The 6,597-nt window shown below is 36.5% G+C and overlaps 1 pseudogene; it reads right to left on the reverse strand.

Annotated features, from left to right (window-relative positions):
- Positions 1 to 5,393: 5,393 nt before the first annotated feature.
- Positions 5,394 to 6,300, reverse strand: LOC113615963 (poly(A) polymerase alpha pseudogene; annotated as a pseudogene).
- Between the last annotated feature and the right edge of the window lie 297 nt (positions 6,301 to 6,597).

A 6,597-nucleotide genomic window follows, 5' to 3' on the forward strand; every position in this document is an offset into this window, starting at 1 on the left:
GTTTGTTCCTTTAAATTATGTCCTATTATGTAATAAATATTAGCTCTCCAGTTTCAATTTAGGGAGGAAATATTTATGTTGGCAGAAGAAGGATGAAAGGGGAAGCTCAAAAATTCTTTCCTCCTAAAGCTTGCTGTACTTTGCTTAGAAAGAAGAATGCACAAGGAAGCAGCATGATAGAGGGAAAAAGTTAATAGATTTTGGGTTCATACATATCAGGTTAAAATCTTCAGTATGTCCATTTAATACCTGTGTGACTTTGAACAAGCCAGTTAATATTTCCAAACCTCAGTTCTTTCATCTGTATAATGAGCACAATATATTAATTACCTTGTCAGGATTAGAGATATTGTATCAAAAAGCTGAACTCATAGTAGGTTCTCAGTAAATGATAGCTGTTTTATTACGTACATCTGTATCTATCTACCTCCTATCTATTTATCTTCCTACCTATTTATTTATTTAGATATCTAGACTTTAGTCTCTAAAGAAATGGCTATGCATGATTATACTTTTTAACAGTCAACACAACTTAAACCTCTCTTTGTCCTTTTCTCTCTGTCAGGGTATCACAGGCTTGACAGTAGAATCAAAGTTTTTCCTCCCCCTCTACCCAAATGCTCCCAGACTCCCAAACCTAGTCTCCTCCAGCCCCTGTCTTCTCTTTCCCCAGATACCATCCAATCCATTCTCTGTCTTCACCACTTGCTCGCTGCTGTTTCCAGTATAGAGCAAATCCGTCCATCTCGTATCATCATTTACCATGCTATTTCTCCAATTCTGCCCAACGAAAGGCCTCAGAACAAGCAGGCAAGGAGTTGGATAGGGGAGCAGCTGTGACTTCTGTTTAGTTAACTATGTGCTTCTCTACCTCCCCTCCCCCCATACTCTCCCCTCCAGCTATCAAATTCAGAGAGGCCAATTCCTTTGTTTTCTGTTATTCAGGACATTAGGAAAGAAGATTCAGAAAATTCCTTGTGCTCTCCCTCGGGCTCTCTTAACCCCTTTTACTTATAATTTTCATCAGTGTGATAGCAGAGAGCAAACCCAAAATTTTGTATATTATAGAAAATTAAGAACTGATTTAGGATTCCCTCGGTGGCACCCTCTGAAAACAAATTCTGAAACTGTATGAAGCGTTTTTGAAATTGAGACCTGTTTTATTGATTTACAGGGAAAGTTCCACTCAATGGATATCTGAATGGACTAAGAATGGGTAATAATCAATGCCAGAATTTTTTATTTCATAGAAAGCAAAGTTGAAGATTTTTTTCTGGAAGATTAGGAATGAATGTTATGAAAACCTTTAAGGCCTCTGACCAATTGTGCTTTGTCTTCATCTCTTTTATGCTTGGGGGCATTTCTAGCTAACATTTTCAACCTCCAGAAAAGAAAAACACAATGCACCAGTCAATTTCCTGAAATACAAAATAAAGCCTACTTCGTGTGTCATCACATGTGAATAAGCCATTAAGAGCTGAGACTGGCTGCAGCATAACTTCCTGTGAATTACTGTGAAAATTCAAATTTAAAGGCTCCACAATAGTTTTGCAAGGAAGGAAATATACTGGGGGAATAGAGCAACCTACACCAGATTTAAACTTGTACACTCCCAGCTGTTAGGAAAATGCAGATCTGTACCAGAAGGTAAGCAAGGGCTGTAGAAAATTTTCTGAATATTAGCGTGAGGTTAATGTGGTGTATTTTTGCTGAAATGCGTAAAACCAATTTTAGCATATAGTGGTCTTCTGTCTTTGCCTCCTTATTATCACATCTGTGCAACCAATTCAATTATTTCTTAAAATGTGTAAACATGATTAAAAAGCACCTAACGAATCTATAATATAGTTAATCATATTCACCAAATGATTGGCACCGACAGCCGATGGTGCTGCACGTACCGTCTGTCCACCATCCCAGGGACCCTTGTACAAAAGATTTATATAATTAATAAAGTGACTAGGGCACATGTTAATGATAAGTGATGTGGGTGATATAGTTTCAAATTTAGGAGCCCTATTCTTCACTGCAGCAGTTGCACAATCAGCTGTGTGGAGATGTGTGAAGGCAAAGGCAGTATGAATTAGACCTGCAGTTTTTGGCTTTGCCCCCATGAAATTGCGTCTGAATGACCTTACAAGGCTTTGATCCATGGGAATATTAGAATCAGATGTTCCATTTGACGATCAAATGGGAAAAGGCATTTCAGGTAGTTGATACCTTTACTTACATGAGAAAGTTCATATATGTATTGTCTACTAGGAATTTTATTCTAGAATTCTAAATGCTCCTAACAGGCACTTCTCTCATTAGACAAATTGAATCTATTCCCTGACACCTAATTCTTCCAGAAAAGGTCTGTTATCTGACATCTAATTTGTGTAATGTATCTCCAATTTCATAACCTTTTCTAGATTTATGAAAATAAATGTCATTCATTGTTGTTCTTGGATCTATTCTTCCTAAACTACAGAGTGATCTCCTTAAGATGTCAACTGGATCATGCCACCTGCTTCCCAAAACTTTTCAAGAATTTCCAAGAATTATAACAAAAATAATATCTCGCATCGTTTGGTAGCTGACCTCTATCTTCCTCTACAAACTTCTTGCCCTGCATTGCCCTGCTAACATGCTCCCTATGCTTCTCACTCCTGACCTTCTTTCATTCTCTCAAACACCCAAGGTTCTTACCTCAGGCCCTTTGTCCATCTTCCTCCTTGCCCTTTCCATGCCCGGCTTCTTCTCATACTTGAAGGCATGCTGTACATGATTCCATCTCAGAAGGGCTTTCCTTGAGTTTTCAATTGAACTTAGGTTCCCTGTACACTTTAACAAAACTTACACTCTATGCAGCACTCATCACGGCTCTTGACTGTGCCTATTTATAGGATAATTTGTTTGTCTCCTCCAGACAAGGAAATATGTAAGCGCAGGGGTTTTGTCTATTTCACTCAGTACAGTATTCTTAGAGCCAAGCACAGTGCCAATATTTCTCAACGTGTATGAATTAATGCTGTCTCAACTCTCTTTAAAAATGGACTGGACAAATTTAGTCAATGGATCTGTAAAAAATAAATATAAATTTCTCCCCATCCCGGGATCTCCTTTCCATATGGCTTTTGTTTTGATATTTTTCTCATTCAGTGGTTATAAGTGGTGGTTATAGAAATAGATATTAATAAACCCTGAATTGTTTTCTATAATAGAGTAAGAAAATAGTGTCATTGGGAGAATATGGTTCAACTGATGAGTAGAAGGATTCAGGAAGTGTCAAGAGGCCAAAGTGCTATTTGAGGCAGTGGATTTGGGGAGAAATATCCTATACCCAGGTAATCAATGAATTTGAAGGCTAAGTATATCTAACATACAATTTAAATTTACTTTGATATATCAGGCTCATATACTATTCAGTAGAATTAAAAAATAATAATATCCTGTTTGCTTTTGGCTTCAGGTCTCCAGGAGTAGGGTATGTGTCTCATATTAGGTTTTCCCCTTAAGGTGGAGTGAAAGGAACAATCCTGAGACACAAAGTAGAGGATAAGAATTAATTGAAGGCAGACAATCAGAGCTGGAGTTCCTCCCTCTACTTTAGCGCCTCTACCAGGAATTTGCAAAAATCTTTTTTGAACATTGGGCTATCTACAAGGTATTGAGACCAGTATTATCTAGATTTTTTTTAAGGCTCTAGACTACCCCCCTAACAGTTTCAAAGAGTTTAGTGTTGTTAAGCTTAAAGGTATCATAAAGTTGACCCAAGGTTACAAGTATAACTTAGAAATAACCTCCAGACATTGATGTTAGAAGTAGTCTAGGAATTATTTGATGATTCAGCTAACACTGTGGCATTTCTACCATCAAACATCCCATAATCCCATTAAATCCACATGAAAACATGTATAAAAAGTCATTTTGGCTCTTTATTGCTTTATAGTTTTCTAGGCTCCAGCAAGGCAGAGTTCCATATCTGTTGTAAAGTTTTGCAACTGTAACTTAAAAAGTACTATATATAATGAGATAAGCAATAAAATGCTTTTGAACTTTACATACATACACAGAAATACACACAACATCTACAGAGACATACACATGTCTATACATACATACATATACATTATATATATAGAATATATCTAGTGGAAATGCTATGATTTCCCACCAAAACTTCTAAATGTATAGACAATCTAAACTATCATTAAATTAATCTAACCACTTAAAGTAAAATCTAAATCCTTAGCTCTCTAATGTTTGTTCTAAATCAACAGCTCCAAACTTCTATTTTTATATTCTTAACATTACACATGTTGTATACTTGTGTCACAGAAAATTAGAAATACTGAGCACAGTTAAATACATTCACAATCCCAACTCCTTTAATACTAAACATTTAGCTTATTTCATTCCTGATTTTTCCTCTTAACCTTGGCGTTGGTTGTTGCTGTTTGTTTTTTTTTTTGCAAGTTTGTGTGTGTGTGTATGTGTGTGTGTGCATGTTTTAAATGTATTTTCAATGAGGTAATATATCATCTGTTTACAATATAGCTCTTGAAAAACAAAAGGAGTATAGATATTATAAGACAAAACAAACTCCAGTCATGAGATACTACATACATCATGTGAAAGCAACAGCCTGATCTCTAGGTTATGAAAATTAGAATTAAAAAGTCACTACCAAGAAAATGTCCAAGTTTCCTACTTGCAAAGTTTGGGTGCAATTCTATGAAGTATTTAAAAAGCTGAATTTTCCCCATTGTGTAAACAAAACGAGATTAATCTAAATCCTAAATCCATAGCTACACAAAATACCAGACATTGTGCATTTCACTTGTTAATATACCATATTTTCTCAGGTAGCGGAAGGGAAGGCAAAGTGACTACAGAGAACAAAAATGTGGGAAGAAGAAATAGTGTACCTATGGTAGACCTATTAAGTAATGGTGAAAAGAAAGCCTCAATTAATGCATCTCCGAAAGGTGTAAAGACTATACTCCAACTTTGGAAAATTAATTTAGAAAGATAGAGGGAGAGACTGAATAATTGAAATTTTTCATGAAAAATGTACATATGACAGAAAGGAGCACAATGGAGAATTCATAAAACTTGTTATTTGGAAAAATCTGTTAGTTTTCTTTGGCCAGATTAAGAAAGAATAACTAAGTTTATCAATATCTGCCATCCTTCATACTGTTGATAACAAATTAATAATAGCATTCCTGGCTCTGCACTTACTAATTAGGACTTCCTAATAAATGCTGATTAGCCGAGTCAGGGAGGCCAGCAAATAAACCTAAATCCTTTTTTAGTCATGTCTAATCTTGTACATTCTATTCTCCTTTTTTAGCATTTGAAGACAACAGGTTAAGTTGGCAGATATTGTTTATGGACCACTGAAGTTATTTTGACCAGTTAAATCTCAGTTTTATTGAATCCTTGATAACTGGAATAGAATTTGCAGGGAGACCAGGGATATTGGAGAGGTTTGTACTTGATGTTTTCTGAGAAGCCAAAAGAGAAGTCTCTTAGTTTCCAGTTGAGTTGTATTTTTTTTATATACAGTTGTTCCTTTATTTCTGTTTTCTCATGCCCACTCAAAACAAGACTGTTAGCATCTTCACTTGTTTTATTCTCTTACATTTTGGTTTTCTTGGGATGCTCTTCTTTATGAGGTGAGGATGTCCTCTGATTCCTACTATAGGATTAGGTAAATTTTTTGGCTACGTTCCCTGAAGGTCTATGTGGTTGGTTTACCAGACTTGTTGAAGAATGGACTCTAAAGGCTGTAGGCTTTGGTGGTGGAGAAATAGGAATAGGAATAGGAATGCTTACACTCCATGTACCCCTCGAACATTCACTGGAATTTACTTGTGGCACAGAAACTTCAGTAGCCTGTATGTTGGTCACACATATTGCTGTTATAACTGGAGCAGAACTGTTTCTGTCCCAAGAGCTGTCAGAACAGTTCAATGGGCCAGTCTTCAAGTTAAGGCACAGGCCCACAGTTATCACTGTTCATTGATCAGTAGAGGCTGTTGTCACTCAGAGATGTCACTCTGACACGTTCGGTTGAATGATTTTGCCTTTTTCCTAAGGCACATGCTTAGGTAGTAGTTGAGGTTGGTTTGTCTTTAAATGCACTGTAGCACTTTTCACGTAAACTTCAAACATCTTGCTGCTTATTGCTTGCCTATAAACTGTGCCTGTGAAAGACTGAATATCATCGGGAGGATCAAAATTGAGGTTATCAGAGTTTTTTGTTTTTTTAAACATTAAGTCAATCCCCTGTATTATATGAAATTCTTCCTTATTCTTTCTCATCCTCCTCCTTTTAATTCTTACTCTGGGTCAGTTCTCTGTCTGCCCCTGGATGAAATCCTTGACATGCCCCCTGGTTTTTCCAGTCCCTCTTAACCAGTAAAAAATATTTAAATCTCTTTAAAGCACTGACAAGTTCATCATGTAATGACTTAACTCCAGTCTAGTCTAGTGTTATTTCAAATGCCAAAGTTATTCAGTTACACTTTTCTCCTTCCTAAGCACAGACCTCCTCCAGTACTGGAATCCTGCAGCAGGAAAAGGACAGGAACTAACTTCTTCTCT

The sequence above is a fragment of the Aethalodelphis obliquidens genome, unplaced genomic scaffold (genome assembly GCF_003676395.1).
Source record: "Aethalodelphis obliquidens isolate GAN/ISIS:26980383/991018 unplaced genomic scaffold, ASM367639v1 scaffold127, whole genome shotgun sequence".
Lineage (NCBI taxonomy): Eukaryota > Metazoa > Chordata > Mammalia > Artiodactyla > Delphinidae > Aethalodelphis > Aethalodelphis obliquidens.